At 43.1% G+C, this 21,193-nt stretch overlaps 1 long non-coding RNA gene across 1 annotated transcript in view; it reads left to right on the top strand.

Annotated features, from left to right (window-relative positions):
* The first annotated feature begins 2,962 nt into the window (after positions 1–2,962).
* The window catches only part of LOC126485083 (uncharacterized), a 184,759-nt gene continuing 166,528 nt past the window's right edge, over positions 2,963–21,193 (top strand). Inside the window, exon 1 of the long non-coding RNA XR_007587904.1 lies at positions 2,963–3,040. This is a non-coding gene — a long non-coding RNA (uncharacterized LOC126485083). The remainder of the gene's footprint in view (positions 3,041–21,193) is intronic.

The raw sequence follows: 21,193 nt of genomic DNA, 5'->3' as shown, positions 1-21,193 counted from the left end.
ATGAAGACGCTCCTGCAGCATTTTCGATGGGTAGTATTTGATCACCCACAATACAACCCTTAATTGGCTTCTTCCGCTCTTCATCTGTGCTCACATGAACCGCTGGCTACAAACACAACATTTTTGCACAAACAACGAAGGGCAGACCAGCGTTGAGAATTGGCGGAAAGCACAGGCGGCTGCTTTGTGTGACGAGGATACTGGAAAGCTCTTACAACGCCACGACAAATGTCCAAGTCGGAGCTGCGACTGTTTAGAGAGGTAACTGGAAGGTGTGGCTAACTGTTGCGAATAAAACTTTTTTATTTTCACTGTGGTTTTCATTTCCTTATCGATCGTGCCTTACTTTCTGAACAGCTCCCGTAGATCTTTATTCTTCGTATCTACATATTTGTAGCCCTCTGTCGCTAGAGGGCCCCGGATTGTAGCGTGCAACTTGGTGATGTGCAACGTTATTATGACTGTGAGTGAGAGACTCTCAGATGCCTGAAACCACGAATTCTAAGAGTTTGTCCACACATGCACACCCTCTCCTTCAGCATGTGCTGCAACATCTGCAGCAATCTGGAAATTTGGATTCACTGTCATCGATTATCCTCTGTACAATACCGACTTGGGCACATCAGATTTTCATCTGTTACCAAAACTGAAACATCACGTTCGAGGACTTCAGTTTGATAGTTTTGAAGCGGCACAAGCGGAGGTGAGCTACTGGCTCCGTCAAAAGAATCAAACAAGCTACGGTGACGGTATCAACAAATTGATCTCTCGTTGGGAGAAATGTGCTCATTTCCAAAGTGACTATGTTGAGAAATAAAGATGTAGAAATGAAGAATAAATATGTTGAATGCTAATAACTCTTATTTTATTTAAAAAGGTTTAAGAGTTTTCACATAAAAAATTCGGAGGCATTACTTTTCAGTACACCATCGTAAACAAATCATATGCTCTGTATTGTCGCAGCGGATTAGTTGCTTCCTGCAGATAGGCAACCCAATAAACTAGGTGCAAAGCGCGCTGCTGTCACGCCTTCCCCGCCAATTCGTGTCAGCAATTTTAGTGAATTACACGCAGGTATTGATGTTTGCCGTGTCATAATGGTGCCTATATTTAGCACCAGGAGATGCCCTATCCACTGGCAGGTGTCTGTTTTCTGTAAGTCTTGAGCTTTTCGCTCGGGTATCCGCTAAAGCAGAGGTACTTATGAAGAACCATGTATACTGCAGGAAAGGAAATGTCAAGAGCAAACCATTATTTTACCAACTGAAGTCGTACTGCCTCCATTTCATACTAAACTAGACCTGATGCTGACTTTTGCAAATCTTCTTGATTAATAGGGCGATGATTTCAACCAATTGTAAGAAGTTTTTCCAAAACAAGTGACATCAGTTTGAAGCATCTGTTACCAAACTGACGCATGCTTAGACTTCTTTCAGTGCCACAGTTTATGACTTTTTGGGGAACAGATGATAAACGAATTACGTTTCTGTAGTGACTGAACTGTTCGGCAACCACAAAAAATGGGGTATAAAATGAAGTGAAAATAACACTGTTTACTTTCACAAATCTTTTTTTTTCTCAAAATTTGGGTACCGTTAGCGATTAACATGGTGAATACTTATATGGAACATCACTATGTTCGACGCTAGAAGCCTTCTATAATGAGGAATTACTTTTGGTTTTTGTTTAGAGAGACTGGTGAGCCCTTTTGCAAAAGGAAAACATCCTCATTCCTTTTCTCCACATAAACTGACATTAAACTTCAAAACACGTTAACGTTTACAATTATGATTACTGTTTCGATGATACAAGTGATTTTCTGTGTAATGTGCTGACTGCTATGATTTTAATGTAATTGTTTGTACAATTTTCGGTTTTATTAATGTTCACCACATACTGGAAATTAAATTGATGTGATTTTATCAGTATTTTGCATCTCAGAGATGTGACGTGAATAAAAAAAATCTGATTGCACCCCAGAATCCAGCATCCCAAAATTTGGTGTCTCCACCTACCTAGAACCCAGATACACAAAAAAAAGTTTCGATTTGTTGACAAGTGTAAACTAAATGGACCTATCATGATCAAAGTTATAAAATGCATTTCGCCCATTATGAATACTTACTGTGGGAGTGTCAAAAATACCTCATGAAACTCTGACCTAGATGCATGTTATTTTCTTCACAAACTCATCATTCTTCGGCAAATGGTTGTCTAAATGATTTTAATTGCCAATTTTTTCGAGTATAGCTGCGCGGTTGCTTTTGGGGATTCAAATTTCGCTGATCGCATCCTTAGACTGTTGGCACTAACGCACAAGCTTGCTATCGAGTTGTTACGCCACATTCTCTTCTAATTTAAAATACACCCCATATCAAAGATCTGTCATTGTCGATACTGAAAGGGCTTCTCCGTTGAAAGTGACCATTAAGTTCGTTTAACACTTTATATGGTATCTTTCCCGTTTGAACGCTCTTACACTTACTACGGTTTGTGCTTCAACGCAAAAGAAATTTCATGAACACCATGGTTGAAAGACAAATGGTACAGGAATACATTAGCTGTATGCATATGGCTACAAACTATTATAAAACTTGCACACAAATCTTAGGGCGTAAGGAAGAGTACTGTATACGAACAGATAACTGAGTGAAGCGAACTGGATCCACAGCACTCTTTTATTTCGTATGTCTTTTCTTCCACCGGTTCTTCAAATTCGGAAACCGCCACATGGAGACAGTAGCACATGTTGTTCAAAATAGTTCCCAGTTTCTTTGTGCTCTCGGCAATTCGTCGATCGCCGCCCACTTGACGGAAACAAATCGTTGAGAGGTAAAACTGCAGTGCTGCTTTCTAGCGCTCGAGGTATTAACTACACCGCGATGGGCGCGCAAAAGTGATGCTGCTCTCTACCGAGCGCTTGGCGAACTTGTGTTTCATGGCTACTCTCTTCGGAGGTTGGTGTAGGCGAGAGGTATACACAGACACCGCAGCGGGGAAACACATGGTTAGTGAAGTCGCGATGCAGCATTTTCGTCAGGTATGTTAGCAACGCCGTCATTTGTGCCATTACGATCTGTAGTTGCTTGCCTCTTTCATTTATAACACCAACTCTGACCTGTCAAAATTAATCGGTCTGTCACTGTTCTCTCTCAGTCCATACGAGTATGAAGTTTTGTTGTTATAATGTAGTTTTTTGCTGTGTCGTTTTAATTTTTTAGTGACAGATGTGCCGAAATTCACATAATTCTATAGTTGCTAGTCGCCAACCACTGTAAGAGCAATTTAATACGTCATATTAAATATTTCGTAATTGCCAGGCAGCTATGTTGTTTACATTTGACAGCGCACTAGACTGTCTTAATTGAGTTAAATGACAAAAACGTACTACGAATTTTAATTTTATTATCAGCTTGGTCACATATTTCACAGCTGTTACCGCACCGTTTCAAGAAGTGTTTTGATTTGATTGTCAGTACGAAAAATGTACAGTACTTCGTCGCTAGCTGCATGGAGAGCGAGTAACTTGGATGAAATATGAGGCCATTTTATCTGTTTTGGAAATATGTACTGAAATAAATATGACGCGTAAATGCCTCGCGTTCTTTAGCATTAGAGCGCAATCTGTTACCATGGAAACAAAGCGCGCGAAGAGCCTTTTAATCCTGCTGTCGCAGCGACTAGCGTCTGTCTTGCGACAGCAAGGCTAATCGGCGCCAAATAAAGATCTGTCCACGATATTTATCGTCGTCGGCTTGTAAATACGACTGTTTGAACTCGCAGGAACTGTTAAGTGAGTAATATCGAGATGGCAAATGCGCCATTATCGTTGATAGATTTTGTTTACACTCGTAATTGCCGCCATCGAGCTTTCGTGAGGAACTAAGAGGAACGCACTATCATACATTTACGCTTACTGTTATCTAGACAAATAATATACATTTATTACGTGGCACTGACGCCACCAGACAATTTGGTGTCATGCATCCGTCTTCTACGCCGTCAGTTAACACTCTACAGGTGTGTACAATCTGCTCCGAAGTGACGTAATGGTTGTTAAAGAGAAGCAGAGTTTAAGTCTTCATACATCAGTCTATAATGTCCTTTGTCTTTTTCTGCCAAAACCACATTAGAAGAATGCTAGGATGTTTTCTCTGACAGTGTCAGACACCCTTCTTATCGCATCTATTTCATAACATAGCTGTCTACATGACCTTAACATTTCATCTTTTTATTTCACTTCATCTACATCTACATACATACTCCGCAATCTACCATACGGTGCGTGGCGGAGGGTACCTCGTACCACAACTAGCATCTTCTCTCCCTGTTCCACTCCCAAACAGAACGAGGGAAAAATGACTGCCTATACGCCTCTGTACGAGCCCTAATCTCTCTTATCTTATCTTTGTGGTCTTTCCGTGAAATATAAGTTGGCGGCAGTAAAATTGTACTGCAGTCAGCCTCAAATGCTGGTTCTCTAAATTTCCTCAGTAGCGATTCACGAAAAGAACGCCTCCTTTCCTCTAGAGACTCCCACCAGAGTTCCTGAAGCATTTCCGTAACACTCGCGTGATGATCAAACCTACCAGTAACAAATCTAGCAGCCCGCCTCTGAATTGCTTCTATGTCCTCCCTCAATCCGACCTGATAGGGATCCCAAACGCTCGAGCAGTACTCAAGAATAGGTCTTATTAGTGTTTTATAAGCGGTCTCCTTTATAGATGAACCACATCTTCCCAAAATTCTACCAATGAACCGAAGACGACTATCCGCCTTCCCCACAACTGCCATTACATGCTTGTCCCACTTCATATCGCTCTGCAATGTTACGCCCAAATATTTAATCGACGTGACTGTATCGAGCGCTACACTACTAATGGAGTATTCAAACATTACGGGATTGTTTTTCCTATTCATCTGCATTAATTTACATTTATCTATATTTAGAGTTAGCTGCCATTCTTTACACCAATCACAAATCCTGTCCAAGTCATCTTGTATCCTCCTACACTCACTCAACAACGACACTTTCCCGTACACCACAGCATCATCAGCAAACAGCCGCACATTGCTAACCACCATATCCAAAAGATCATTTATGTAGATAGAAAACAACAGCGGACCTACCAGACTTCCCTGGGGCACTCCAGATGATACCCTCACCTCCGATGAACACTCACCATCGAGAACAACGTACTGGGTTCTATTACTTAAGAAGTCTTCGAGCCACTCACATACTTGGGAACCAATCCCATATGATCGTACCTTAGTTAGGAGTCTGCAGTGGCGCACCGAGTCAAACGCTTTCCGGAAGTCAAGGAATATGGCATCCTTCTGATACCCTTCATCCATGGTTCGCAAGATATCGTGTGAAAAAAGGGCGAGTTGCGTTTCGCAGGAGCGATGCTTTCTAAAGCCGTGCTGATGCAAATTCGAACGTTCCAAATATCAGTCTGCTAATCTTGTGTTATAGCCTGTAGCACGCATAGTGCTACTGCATGGCGTCTTAACGGTTTCCAACTCACTGTTTGGTGGTCAGTGATCCCAAATTTGTGCACTTACAGAGGTCGGACAAAATTATGAAAACGCCGCACGAGATGCGTAGTCGAACATAAACAGAGATGTTGGCCAAGCCTGCAGGATGCATGTTGTATTTGACTACGAACGAAACCTGTGCAGTGTCGTCAATAAGTTGCAAGTGACAGTCGTGGTCAGAAAAGTGTTCTGTGTGGGTGTGAGTGCATCATGTCTGAGCTAAGCGAATTCGAACGTGGACAAGTTGTTGGTGGTCATATTGTTGGTGCTTCCGTAACAGCCGGCCGAAGTGGCCGTGCGGTTAAAGGCGCTGCAGTTTGGAACCGCAAGACCGCTACGGTCGCAGGTTCGAATCCTGCCTCGGGCATGGATGTTTGTGATGTCCTTAGGTTAGTTAGGTTTAACTAGTTCTAAGTTCTAGGGGACTAATGACCTCAGTAGTTGAGTCCCATAGTGCTCAGAGCCATTTTCTTCCGTAACAAAGGTAGCCGAAGCGTTTAGTGCCGAAGAGACTCCGTATCGAAAATTTATACCACATAAAGGGAAAGCTGGATAACATCAACTGCCGAGTTATAACATCAACTGCCGAGTTCCATCGTGGACGAAGGTGTGTGTTGACTGATCGTGACAGACGGCCATTGAAGAGAACTTTGACGAAAAATAAGAGGACGACGTAGAAATGTTGGAACACGTGAGGCAATGCTGACCCTACTGCTTATCTTAGAAGCTAGATTAAGAAAAGCCAAACCTACGTTTCTGGCATTTATAGACTTAGAGAAAGCTTTTGGCAATGTTGGCTGGAATACTCTCTTTCAAATTCTGAAGGTGGCAGGGGTAAAATACAGGGAGCGAAAGGCTATTTACAATTTGTACAGAAACCAGATGGCAGTTCTAAGAGTCGAGGCACATGAAAGAGAAGGAGTGGTTGGGAAGGGAGTGAGACAGGGGTGTAGCCTCTCCCTGATGTTATTCGCTCTGTATATTGAGCAAGCAGTAAAGGAAACAAAAGAAAAATTCGGAGTAGGTATTAAAATCCATGGAGAAGAAATAAAAACTTTGAGGTTCGCCGATGACATTGTAATTCTGTCAGAGACAGCAAAGGACTTGGAAGAGCAGTTGAATAGAATGGATAGTGTCTTGAAAGGAGGGTATAAGATGAACATCAACAAAAGCAAAACGAGGATAATGAAATGTAGTCAAGTTAACTCGTGTGATGCTGAGGGAAGTAGATCAGGAAATGAGACACTTAAAGTAGTACAGGAGTTTTGCTATTTAGGGAGCAAAATAACTGATGATGGTCGAAGTAGAGAGGATATAAAATGTAGGCTCGCAATGGCAAGGAAAGCGTTTCTGAAGAAGAGGAATTTGTTAACATCGAGTATTGATTTAAGTGTCAGGAAGTCGTTTCTGAAAGTATTTGTATAGAGTGTAGCCATGTATGGAAGTGAAACATGGACGATAAATAGTTTGGACAAGAAGAGAATAGAAGCTTTCGAAATGTGGTGCTACAGAAGAATGCTGAAGATTAGATGGGTAGATCACATAACTAATGAGGAGGTATTGAATAGAATTGGGGAGAAGAGGAGTTTGTGGCACAACTTGACTAGAAGAAGGGATCGGTTGGTAGGACCAGTTCTGAGGCATCAAGGGATCATCAATTTAGTATTGGAGGGCAGCGTGGATGGTAAAAATCGTAGAGGGAGACCACGAGATGAATACACTAAGCAGAATCAGAAGTATGTAGCCTGCAGTACGTACTGGGAGATGAAGCAGCTTGCACAGGATAGAGTAGCATGGAGAGCTGCATCAAATCAGTCTCAGGACTGAAGACCACAACAACAACAACAACAACAACAACAAGAGGACGACAGCTTCAAAAATTACTGTAGAACTGAAAGTCGGACTCGCGAACACTGTCAGCATCAAAACAGCACGAAGGAAGCTCCATAAAATGGGGCGAGCTGGAATTCCGAAACCAGTCATCAGTGGTGCAAATGCCTGCAACAGGAAAACGTTGTGCCGAAGCCATAAAAGCTGGACTGTGGAACAATGGAAGAAAGTCATTTGGTCGGATGAGTCTTGTTTCATATTGTTTCAGGTTTTTAGCCGAGTTTACGTCCCAAGAGTGAAACATGGTGGAGGGAGGGGGAAGGGGGAGGTTTGGTGCAGATGTGGGCAGCCTTATCGTGGTATTTCATGAGCCGCGTGGTTAATTTGCAAGGTCGCATACCGCCAGGGATTTTGTGACCGTTTTGGTTGATCAGGCCCATCCCGTAGCACAATATTTGTTCCCCAGTGGTGATGCTGTCTTCCAAGAAGACAGAGCGCCCGTTCATAATGTTGGTATCGTCCACAACAGGTTTTGTGAACACGAGGATGAAGTGTCTCATCTGTCCTAGCCACTGCTGTCATCAGATCTCGATACTATTGAGCATTTGTGGTCTGCTTTGGAGAGAAGTGTGTGATCGCTATCTACCTTCATCATTGTAACTTCAACTTGCCACTGTTGCCGGCAGGATGGTATAAGATTCCCCTGAAAGCCATACAGGACCTGCATGTATCCATCCCATGACGACTGGCAGTTGCTTTAACAGCCAACAGGTTTCCTATACCATTTTCGGCGTGGTACTGTATGTGATTGCCCACCTCCTACACTTATTAAGTTGGCCACATCAACTGAAGTCGGTCCACTGCCTCAGTCTTTAGCCTCTTCCATCGGTCTCTAGCACTGGTCACGCTCTACTAGGGCTCCAGTCTCTCTTGACTCCATACAGCCACCTCTGTTTCTCCCTGCCAAGGCTCTCAATCTTTGTGGCTTCCCTTCTACCACTGCCTTCACCATCCTTTCTTCTCTTCTCAGTTCATGACCCAGTCATTCTATTCTTCTGCTCTTAACTACATGTCGCGTATCTGGTTCATTAAACAGCTTGTGGATTTCCGTGTCTTTCATTGTAAAAATTCTGGAATATTTCAGCATAAACTATTTATTATAAAACTACACTTGTGATCTCAAGCTGAAGAATCTTCGAAATATTGTAATAACTGTTTTGTCGTCTCTTTGTGAATTAAAGCAGTTCTCATTTTCTCTTCAGTTTCAGTTGCACGTGTCTTGATACATAACACGTTTAGATCTCTCTGGATCATCTTCAGATCTATGTAGCCGGCCGGTGTGGCCGTGCGGCTCTAAGCGCTTCAGTTTGGCACCGCGTGACCGCTACGGTCGCAGGTTCGAATCCTGCCTCGGGCATGGATGTGTTGAAACGTCCCCTTTTGAACAATTATACATGACTGTGCTTAATCTGACACACAATATTTTGTTAGCGCAACGCAATCTGACTTTCAAAATTCCCTACAAAAGAATGGCCCTGACTAACATTAAACTATACCTTTCACAAATCACTTACCTCACAAAAATCTTCGCTGCTCAAGCTACTGCAATACAGCGAGCGCCACTACTGCCAGCTAAATAAAAGATTCAAACTATGGAAGGCACTAACTACTGATAGGGATAGTTAGCAAATGAAAGATATTAATAGAGAACAAACAATGTATTTACCTTAATAGTCATAATATATATAGCAGTTCATGACAAATTACAAAACTCCGCCATCTCTCTGCCCACATCCACCACTGCTGGCGGCTCACCTCCAACTGCGCAACGCTACGCGCTGTTCACAGCCAGCTGCCTAACACTACAATGGCGAGTATTACAACAATGCAAAGCAGCCACAGACTGCACACAGCACAGCCAGTGATTTTCATACAGAGGTGGCGTTACCAATAAAAAAAACCTAAACAGCCTACTTACAGTGTGTGATGTCCTTAGGTTAGTTAGGTTTAAGTAGTTCTAAGTTCTAGGGGACTGATGACCTTAGATGTTAAGTCCCATAGTGCTCAGAGCCATTTGATCTATGTAGTTGCGTCAGCAACCGGTCGAGTCCGTGTCAAACCCTCACATCATTGACAGACTCGTGGGTGAAGCACTAACACAACACGACGAGTTGCTGACGCAATTATGTGGATCTGAAGATGATCCAAAGAGTTGGAAACATGTCATATCAGAAAGCGCGCAACTGAGACTGAAGAAAAAATGAGAACTGTTTGAAATATCGATACAGTTGCTACTCTCTCGGGACGAATATGTCGGCCATAGGATTTGTAATTTCATGCGGCAGAAAACTCGACGTGTGTATGACACAACTTACACCTTCGTCCTTGGAACATATTCTGAGATGAAACTAACAAGGTATCGTGAACACAGTGGCCTCCATCATATTAAGAAGTAAGAATTCAAAAAACGTCGATCATACCACTCCCAGTTCGCGCTTTCCTCAAACGACATACTGAAAGCGGTAGAACAAGCAGTAACATAGACGCAGAACTTCTTGCATTTGACTTGATACCACACCAACGCATATAAGCGAAAGTACCATCTTATGGGGTATCCAACGAACTGGGTTGATGATTTCTTGGTAAGGAGGACGCAGCATATCGACAGATGTTGGTGTAACTTCAGTGTGCCCCAGGAAAGTATGATAGAACCATGGCTGTTAGTGTGTGTTCAATGTCAATAGTAATAGTAACTTCAAATTTTTTGAATATGAAAAGTTTTTGCAGTATGTAAAATAATCCATAGTGGTGCAAAGATTGACATTTTGCTTCAAATTGGAAATGAAAAATTATACACTTCACAAAACTCAAAAAAGCAGTGTTCTACGACGACAATGTCACTATCAGAATTGTAATGAGTCAGGTTATTCAAACACCTGGGTGCCACAGTTTGTGAAGATATGGCCACATTGGCTCAGCCATGCGTAATGATGTTGGCAGATTACGATTTATAGCATTCTGGGAAAATGCAGTCAGTCTACAAAGTAAATTTCTTGCAAAACTTTTGTGCGATTATTCATAGAATATTACTCCAGTGTGTAGGATCCATATATCGAATAATAGCAATGGTGGATACTCAGAGCATTCAGAGAAGAGCAACAAAAATGATCACAGATTTGTTTGAATCGTAGAGCAATGCTAAGGACGTTCTGAAAAGCCTGAACTGTCAGACCCTTCTAGATTTACGTAAACCATCCTGTGAACAAATATTAGGCCTCCGTATTGCTCCCGTAGTGAGTGCGAAAGCAAGATTACACAACGGGGGCTATTTATTTTCTTAAGGTCCTATCGGTCGTGAAATGGAAACTACAGTGAAAATCAAAAATGTTCTGTTTGCAACATTTAGTTACACATTTCAGCTACTTCTCGACATAGTCGCCAGTCCGACTTTGACATTTGTCGTAGCTTGGCACCAACTTTCCAATAGCCTAGTCATAGAAAGCAGCCACCTGCGAATTCCTCCAATTCTCTACACTGGTCTGCATATAGTTGTCTGTGACAAAATGCTGTCCTCACAGCCATCGGTTCATCAGAGCGAAGAGATGAAAATGAGAGGGAGCCGAGTCTGAGCTGTATGGTGGGTGATCAAACACTTCACATCGAACACGCAGCAGAAGCGTCTTCATTGCCCCTGCAGTGTGAGGCCACACGCATAACAGTTGCGTTATATGGGCTGTATGAAAACAGGCGATTGCCCTCAGCAAGAGTTCACGCTTGGTGGGATACTTTATCGTTCTAGGCGTCTCCGCTTGCTCACTGTGCACTTAGAACCCGAAAAGTGCGGCATCTCGCGATCGACGGGCATTCATCGAATTTTCAGTGTGGTTTTAATTTGTCAATCGATCGGACCTTGAAAAAAATAGCCCTTGTGATTACCACGCGCAAATTTAAGCAGTTGTTCTTCCAGCTCTTCTTATGCAAATAGAACAAAAAGAAGCTCTAACACGGGGTACAACGGCAAGTACGTTCTGCTATGCACATCACAGTGGTGTTCTGAGTATGCACATGGATGTAGATGAAGAATCAACTAGGCCAGGATAGCTGTTGCTATTAAATTAGCCAACCAGGCCGTTGCGACCGCAAATTCAGGCAGTCAACCAGATGCTGTTAGTGTCGATTCGTCTCGTACCGTACATGATAGCGCAGTGACTGCTCAGCCTTTGGCTCGGATTCAATTGTTACTACTGTCCCATGTCTAATTTTTGTAACGCTCCAGTGTTCTGTTTTAGGAAACCAAACGAAGAAAGCTTTTGGCAACACCGTCCGTGGCGGCCCGCTTGAATTTGCACGCGCAGAGATCTTCAATGTTAATTAACCCGGAAAAGGAGCAACATATCGGATTTTTCTCTTAACAATTATTTCTCAACATAGTGAACATTGCGACGCACTTAGTTTTCAGACTGTTTTTGACCACCCTGTGTAAAACTTATTATTGCATAGCTGATAGTGTGTGTGTGTGTGTGTGTGTGTGTGTGTGTGTGTGTGTTTGAAAACAGTAACTTGTTTTTCGGAAAGGCGTCGCCTTTAATGTTATCAAAATTTTAGTCGATTCACATTATCAGCTTCCATTTTCTTCGCACGATGTCGTGCGGACCGTGGATGAAGGGCAACAAGAGATTCGGTATTTCCAGAATTCCGGAAAGCGTTTGACACAGTGCCGCACTGCATACTGTTAAAAACTGAATACGGAATAGGTTCTCGGATACGTGAGTGTCTCGAAGACTTGTTAGGTACTCGTAATAGAACCCAGTAAGTCGTCCTGGACGGCGAGTGTTCATCAAAGGTAAGGATATCGTCATGAGGGCCGCAGGGAAACGTGGTATGTTATCTGCATATTAAACGATTTGGTGGATAGGATAAGCAGCAAACCGCGACTGTTTGCTGATTATGCTGCAGCGTGCTGAAAAGTGTGGTCGTTGAGTGAGTGAAGATACAGGATAATTTAGACAGAATTTTTATTTGGTGTAATGAATGGCAGCTTGCTCTAAATGTAGAAAAACCTATGTTAATGGAGACGCGCCGGGAAAAAAAATTCCAGTTACGTTCGAATACAGTATTAGTGGTGTGCTGCTTGCCACAGTCACGACGATTAAATACCTAAGCATAGCACTTCAAAGCGATACGAAATGGAACGAGCTCGTAAGATCTGGGAAGGCGAAGTGTGGACTCAGATTTATTGGGAGAATTCTAGGTGGGCGTAACACGCCTGTAAGGGAGACGGCGTATAGAACACTAATGCGACCCAGTCTTGAGCAGTGTTTGGGATCCCCTCCGTGTCGCATTAAATGAAAATATCGTAGCGATTCAGACCCGTGCTACTGCGAGTATTATGGATATGCTTCGAGAACTCAAATGGAAATATCTGGAGGTTCAAATGGCACTGAGCACTATGGGACTTAACTTCTGAGGTCATCAGTCCCCTAGAACTTAGAAATACTTAAACCTAACTAACCTAACCCCCCCCCCCCCCATGAACCATGGACCTTGCCGTTGGTGGGGAGGCTTGCGTGCCTCGGCGATACAGATAGCCGTACCGTAGGTGCAACCACAACGGAGGGGTATCTGTTGAGAGGCCAGACAAACGTGTGGTTCCTGAAGAGGGGCAGCAGCCTTTTCAGTAGTTGCAAGGGCAACAGTCTGAATGATTGACTGGTCTGGCCTTGTAACAATAACCAAAACGGCCTTGCCGTGCTGGTACTGCGAACGGCTGAAAGCAAGGGGAAACTACAGCCGTAATTTTTCCCGAGGGCATGCAGCTTTACTGTATGATTACATGATGATGGCGTCCTCTTGGGTAAAATATTCCGGAGGTAAAATAGTCCCCCATTCGGATCTCCGGGCGGGGACTACTCAAGAGGATGTCGTTATCAGGAGAAAGAAAACTGGCGTTCTACGGATCGGAGCGTGGAATGTCAGATCCCTTAATCGGGCAGGTAGGTTAGAAAATTTAAAAAGGGAAATGGATAGGTTGAAGTTAGATATAGTGGGAATTAGTGAAGTTCGGTGGCAGGAGGAACAAGACTTCTGGTCAGGTGACTACAGGGTTATAAACACAAAATCAAATAGGGGTAATGCAGGAGTAGGTTTAATAATGAATAGGAAAATAGGAATGCGGGTAAGCTACTACAAACAGCATAGTGAACGCATTATTGTGGCCAAGATAGATACGAAGCCCACGCCTACTACAGTAGTACAAGTTTATATGCCAACTAGCTCTGCAGATGACGAAGAAATTGAAGAAATGTATGATGAAATTAAAGAAATTATTCAGATTGTGAAGGGAGACGAAAATTTAATAGTCATGGGTGACTGGAATTCGAGTGTAGGAAAAGGGAGAGAAGGAAACATAGTAGGTGAATATGGATTGGGGGACAGAAATGAAAGAGGAAGCCGCCTGGTAGAATTTTGCACAGAGCACAACATAATCATAACTAACACTTGGTTTAAGAATCATGAAAGAAGGTTGTATACATGGAAGAACCCTGGAGATACTAAAAGGTATCAGATAGATTATATAATGGTAAGACAGAGATTTAGGAACCAGGTTTTAAATTGTAAGACATTTCCAGGGGCAGATGTGGACTCTGACCACAATCTATTGGTTATGACCTGTAGATTAAAACTGAAGAAACTGCAAAAAGGTGGGAATTTAAGGAGATGGGACCTGGATAAACTAAAAGAACCAGAGGTTGTACAGAGATTCAGGGAGAGCATAAGGGAGCAATTGACAGGAATGGGGGAAATAAATACAGTAGAAGAAGAATGGGTAGCTTTGAGGGATGAAGTAGTGAAGGCAGCAGAGGATCAAGTAGGTAAAAAGACGAGGGCTAGTAGAAATCCTTGGGTAACAGAAGAAATATTGAATTTAATTGATGAAAGGAGAAAATATAAAAATGCAGTAAGTGAAACAGGCAAAAAGGAATACAAACGTCTCAAAAATGAGATCGTCAGGAAGTGCAAAATGGCTAAGCAGGGATGGCTAGAGGACAAATGTAAGGATGTAGAGGCCTATCTCACTAGGGGTAAGATAGATACCGCCTACAGGAAAATTAAAGAGACCTTTGGAGATAAGAGTACGACTTGTATGAATATCAAGAGCTCAGATGGAAACCCAGTTCTAAGCAAAGAAGGGAAAGCAGAAAGGTGGAAGGAGTATATAGAGGGTCTATACAAGGGCGATGTACTTGAGGACAATATTATGGAAATGGAAGAGGATGTAGATGAAGATGAAATGGGAGATATGATACTGCGTGAAGAGTTTGACAGAGCACTGAAAGACCTGAGTCGAAACAAGGCCCCCGGAGTAGACAATATTCCATTGGAACTACTGACGGCCGTGGGAGAGCCAGTCCTGACAAAACTCTACCATCTGGTGAGCAAGATGTATGAAACAGGCGAAATACCCTCAGACTTCAAGAAGAATATAATAATTCCAATCCCAAAGAAAGCAGGTGTTGACAGATGTGAAAATTACCGAACTATCAGCTTAATAAGTCACAGCTGCAAAATACTAACACGAATTCTTTACAGACGAATGGAAAAACCAGTAGAAGCCAACCTCGGGGAAGATCAGTTTGGATTCCGTAGAAACACTGGAACACGTGAGGCAATACTGACCTTACGACTTATCTTAGAAGAAAGATTAAGGAAAGGCAAACCTACGTTTCTAGCATTTGTAGACTTAGAGAAAGCTTTTGACAATGTTGACTGGAATACTCTCTTTCAAATTCTAAAGGTGGCAGGGGTAAAATACAGGGAGCGAAAAGCTATTTACAATTTGTACAGAAACCAGATGGCAGTTATAAGAGTCGAGGGACATGAAAGGGAAGCAGTGGTTGGGAAGGGAGTAAGACAGGGTTGTAGCCTCTCCCCGATGTTGTTCAATCTGTATATTGAGCAAGCAGTAAAGGAAACAAAAGAAAAATTCGGAGTAGGTATTAAAATTCATGGAGAAGAAATAAAAACTTTGAGGTTCGCCGATGACATTGTAATTCTGTCCGAGACAGCAAAGGACTTGGAAGAGCAGTTGAATGGAATGGACAGTGTCTTGAAAGGAGGATATAAGATGAACATCAACAAAAGCAAAACAAGGATAATGGAATGTAGTCTAATTAAGTCGGGTGATGCTGAGGGAATTAGATTAGGAAATGAGGCACTTAAAGTAGTAAAGGAGTTTTGCTATTTGGGGAGCAAAATAACTGATGATGGTCGAAGTAGAGAAGATATAAAATGTAGGCTGGCAATGGCAAGGAAAGCGTTTCTGAAGAAGAGAAATTTGTTAACATCCAGTATTGATTTAAGTGTCAGGAAGTCATTTCTGAAAGTATTCGTATGGAGTGTAGCCATGTATGGAAGTGAAACATGGACGATAAATAGTTTGGACAAGAAGAGAATAGAAGCTTTCGAAATGTGGTCCTACAGAAGAATGCTGAAGATTAGATGGGTAGATCACATAACTAATGAGGAAGTATTGAATAGGGTTGGGGAGAAGAGAAGTTTGTGGCACAACTTGACCAGAAGAAGGGATCGGTTGGTAGGACATGTTCTGAGGCATCAAGGGATCACCAATTTAGTATTGGAGGGCAGCGTGGAGGGTAAAAATCGTAGAGGGAGACCAAGAGATGAATACACTAAGCAGATTCAGAAGGATGTAGGTTGCAGTAGGTACTGGGAGATGAAAAAGCTTGCACAGGATAGAGTAGCATGGAGAGCTGCATCAAACCAGTCTCAGGACTGAAGACCACAACAACAACAACTAACCTAAGGACATCACACACATCCATACCCGAGGCAAGATTCAAACCTGCGATCGTAGCTGTCACGCGGTTCCAGACTGTAGCGCCTAGAACCACTTGGCCACCCCGGCCGGTAATATCTGGAGGGAAGAACATGTTCGGTTTTTGAAACACTGTTGGGACAATTGTAATGTTCCTACGTAATGTAACATGATTGTAATATTCCAGCTGCGCCTTCCAGCGATGATGCGCTACCGCAGTTTGATACGACAACGCTCTTTCCTCTGACGACAACGCTCTTTGCTGAAAAAAAGGAGGAACATCTGTGTTTTCTTGTAATTTTTGTAAATAAGTAATGACGATTAGTCATTGTGTTTTTTTGTTGGAGATAAGTTTGCAGATAGAAGTAATAAGAAGTGCAGAGGTTAACTTGTAATCGCAATTATCAAGAATAAAAAATTTAATTTGTGAAAATGGTAAATATCGTTTACGAACTTTTATTCGATGTTGGATCCCCGGACCTTCATAAAAACTGTTGGCGTGTTTTGCAATACAGTGCATAGTGAGTTCTTCGCGATTTAACAATACTGGGCGAATCTACTACTATCCCGGTCCGAACAACGCGCAATATTTCGCCGTCAACTTGTGTGTTCAAGACGTTCCCTAAGCGACTACTTTGTTAGTCAGAAGATGCCACACTGCCACTGACTGTTTTTTCAACCTTGTCATTTTGAAAGTGTTTTCCAGAAAATCTTACGGCGACTGTGAGTACTTCTGTGGCCAAGAGAGAGACGGAGTCTTCATCACGAGTTGTAGCAGTTTTCTCCAACCTTGCCTGGCGTTCTCTGAGAACCGGAGAAGCGGAAACCTCCGACCGCCAACTCGTTCTGTACCTAACCCTTTCTCTCCTTGCAGCAGCTACGAAGGAAAAATATTCATCTATAGTCAAATTTTTTCACTGATTGTTTGTACTGCACAGGCAAAAATTTTTGTAATGAATGCATCTAGGCAAAAAAAAATTCAAAGAGTTTTTTTAGTGCAGTACCTGTCTTATCTTTGTCAAAGACAAATGTCAAAGAGCAAGCAAGTTAACTAATTAATAATTTTTTTCTTTACGATGTAAAAGAGTTCATTTCACAATTTAGAGAACCGGAATTTGCAGCTAACTGTACAACGATTCTACTGCCAACGTATACTTCGCGTAACGACCACGAAGTCAAGATAAGACAAATTGGGACTCGTGCGAAGGAATATAAACAGTCGTTTTTTCCTCGCTCCATTTGCGCATGAAACAAGAAACGTAATGTCTATTGGTGGTACAATATACCTTCCGCCATGCACTGTATGGTGGCTTGCCGAGAATGTATGTAGATGTAGACAAGTGCATTTGAGCCGAAATAATCTCGTAAATATTTAAACTGACATTACAAAGATAGGCATCGATCGAAACCGCTGCTTGCTCAATTTTCACCTAGAACGAGACGCCACTCGCGCATTACCGTTTTTTACTCTTCTTTATGTATAACAATCTCTATCTTTCATTATGGTTTATAACCTCTACAACACCCTCAAGAACAATGGAGATTATTCCTCGATGTCTTAATAAATGAGTCTCGTCATCCTGTCTCTTCTTCTCGACAATGTTTTCCAAATGTTCCTCTCCTCGCCTATTCTAAAGAAAACCTCTTCATTTCTTATCATCCCGCTAGATTTTCGACATCCTTCTATAGCACCATATCTCAAACGCTTCGATTCTCTTCGTTTCCTGTTTTCCTACAGTCCACGATCAACTATCAGAGAATGCTGTGCTCCAAATGTACATCCTCATTCATTTCTTTCTCAAATTAAGACCGGCAACGGCTTTGCCGCCGTGGTAACACCGGTTCCCGTCAGATTACCGAAGTTAAGCGCTGTCGGTCCTGGTTAGGTCACCGAGAGCGTTCACCGAATGCTGTTGGCAAGCGGGGTGAACTCAGCCCTTGTGAGGCCAATTGAGGAGCTATTTGACTGAGAAGTAGCGGCACCGGTCACGAAAACTAAATACTACCGGGACAGAGGTGTGTTGACCACGTGCCCCTCCGTATCCTCATCCGGTGACTTCTAAGGGCTGAGGATGACATGGCAGTCAGTCGGTACCGTTGGGCCTTCAAGGCTTATTCGGACAGTGTTTGCTTGTTTTTCGTTTCAAATTAAGACCGGTGTTTGTTACAAGCAGACTTCTTCTGGACAGGATTATCTCTTTGCTTGTCCTAGTCTTTCATGTCCTCCTTGCTTCGTCCGTGAAGAGTTATTTTGCTTCCAAAGTAGCAGAATTGCTTCACTTCACGCTTCCATAGCCGAGCTGGTTGTGTGAAAGTACACTATATGATGACCGAAAATATTGCTCGCATCCTACTTCCCACCGCTGTCCTGCTTTAAAATTCAAACATTTCTCCAGTGTCCCATGGTGTCTGTGTATCCACCGCTGTATTCGCGGTATTCATATAACACTCGTTACATTTCATGAGCAGGAATCTCTCAAGCGACAGCCATTGTTCTGTTGTGAGAACGTCTGTTGCTCTTTTCTTTACGCTTGGACACAACAGGTCGGTTTCTACGATTTAAGGGGTAGTACTGAAAAGTAACGCCTCCGATTTTTATTTGTGAAAAACGCATAACGCTTTTTTAATAAAACATTATTATTCTACGTCTTTATTCTTTATCTGCATATCCATTTCTCATCGTAGTCATCCTGGCGAAGAACACATTTGTCCCAAAGAGAGACCAGTTTGTTGATACCGTCACTGTAGACTATTAGACTCTGTTGACGGAGCCACAACCTCACATCTGCTTGCACTGCTTCATCATTATCAAAGTGAAGTCCTCGAAGGTGTTCTTTACGTTTTGGGAAGAGATGAATGGATGGGATCAAGTCGGGACTGTATGGAGGATGCTCGATCACGGTGAACCCAAGGCGTCGGATTGTTGCAGATGTCGCAATGCTCGTGTGTGGACTGGCATTGTCATGCTGAAGGAGAGGGTGCACCATTTGTGGGCGAACTCTTCGAATTCGAAACTCGATTACAGCGCTCTGTTTCTGACGCGGCGACACACACTACTGACCATTAAAATTGCTACACCAAGAAGAAATGCAGATGTTAAACGGGTATTCATTGGATAAATGTATTATACTAGAACTGACATGTGATTACATTTTCAGGCAGTTTGGGTGCATAGATCCTGAGAAATCAGTACCCAGAACAACCACCTCCCGCCGTAATAATGGCCTTGATACGCCTGGGCATTGAGTCAAACAGAGCTTGGATGGGGTGTACAGGTACAGCTGTCCACGCAGCTTCAACACGATACCACAGTTCATCAAGAGTAGTGACTGGCGTATTGCGACGAGCCAGTTGCTCGGCCACCATTGACCAGACGTTTTCAGTTGGTGAGAGATCTGGAGAATGTGTTGGCCACGGCAGCAATCGAACATTTTCTGTATCCTGAAAGGCCCGTACAGGAGCTGCAACACGCGGTCGTGCATTATCCTGCTGAAATGTAGGACTTCGCAGGGATCGAATGAAGGGTAGAGCCACGGGTCGTAACACATCTGAAATGTAGCTTCCACTTTTCAAAGTGGCGTCAGTGCGAACAAGAGCTGACCGAGACGTGTAACCAATGGCACCCCATACCATCACGCCGGGTGATACGCCAGTATGGCGATGACGAATACACGCTTCCAATGTGCGTTCACCGCGATGTCGCCAAAAACGGTTGCGACCATCATGATGCTGTAAACAGAACCTGGATTCATCCGAAAAAATGACGTTTTGCCATTCGTGCACCCAGGTTCGTCGTGAGTACACCATCGCAGGCGCTGCTGTCTGTGATGCAGCGTCCAGGGTAACCGCAGCCATGGTCTCCGAGCTGATGGTCCATGCTGTTGCAAACGTCGTCGAACTGTTCGTGCAGATGGTTGTTGTCTTGCAAACGTCCCCATCTGTTAACTTGGATCGAGACGTGGCTGCGCGATCCGTCACAGCCAAGCGAATAGGATGCCTGTCATCTCGACTGCTAGTGATAAGAGGCCGTTGGGATCCAGCACGGCGTTCCGTATTACCCTACTGAACCCACCGATTACATATTCTGCTAACAGTCATTGGATCTCGACCAACGCGAGCAGCAATGTCGCGATACGATAAACCGCAATCGCGATAGCCTAGAATCCGACCTTTATCATAGTCGGAAACGTGATGGTACGCATTTCTCCTCCTTACACATGGCATCACAACAACGTTTCACCAGGTAACGCCGGTCAACTGCTGTTTGTTTATGAGAATTTGATTGGAAACTTTCCTCATGTCAGCACGTTGTAGGTGTCGCCACCGGCGCCAACCTTGTGTGAATGTTCTGAAAAGCTAATCATTTGTATATCACAGCATCTTCTTCCTGTCGGTTAAATTTCGCGTCTGTCGCACGTCATCTTAGTGGTGTAGCAATTTTAATGGCCAGTAGTGTACTTACGGTACACTTCGCCATGTTACACGGTACAATTCGAGGGCATCTAGCAGCAGAGGCCTGCAACTGTGTAGACACGAAGAATAAAGTTGTGGAATGTTAATAACGTTTGTTTCGTTCAAACAGCTTCGTTTACAAAGCGTTAGTTGAAAACGCTTGAATATTTTTCACATAAAAAATACGAAGGCATCATTTTACAGCCGTCGTTTATTTACGTAAGGCGTACAGACAGAGAAGTTAGTGCGGTTTTGCGGTGTCTTTCCATGTGACAGGTTTGGTACGTAGTCGTTGGCAATAGCAATGCGATACTTAATTATACCTAACCTGTTAACTAATTCAAGGCAGCTTGTCTCGTGGCTCTCTATAGCATAACACACGAGTGTCCACGCTTGTGATATCTCCGCCTGAACCCAGATATTATGGACTGCAGTATTCACTGTTTAGCACATTTCTGAACTGGGTCTTTGTTTCTTCAGGATACTTCGGGTACGCACTGTACTAGGTGGTACATGCAGATACTTACAATTTCACAA

This window comes from Schistocerca serialis, chromosome 6 (genome assembly GCF_023864345.2).
Source record: "Schistocerca serialis cubense isolate TAMUIC-IGC-003099 chromosome 6, iqSchSeri2.2, whole genome shotgun sequence".
Classification (NCBI taxonomy): domain Eukaryota; kingdom Metazoa; phylum Arthropoda; class Insecta; order Orthoptera; family Acrididae; genus Schistocerca; species Schistocerca serialis.
The sequence above is the reverse complement of the archived record's forward strand: the minus strand, read 5'-3'. Positions and strand labels throughout refer to the sequence as shown.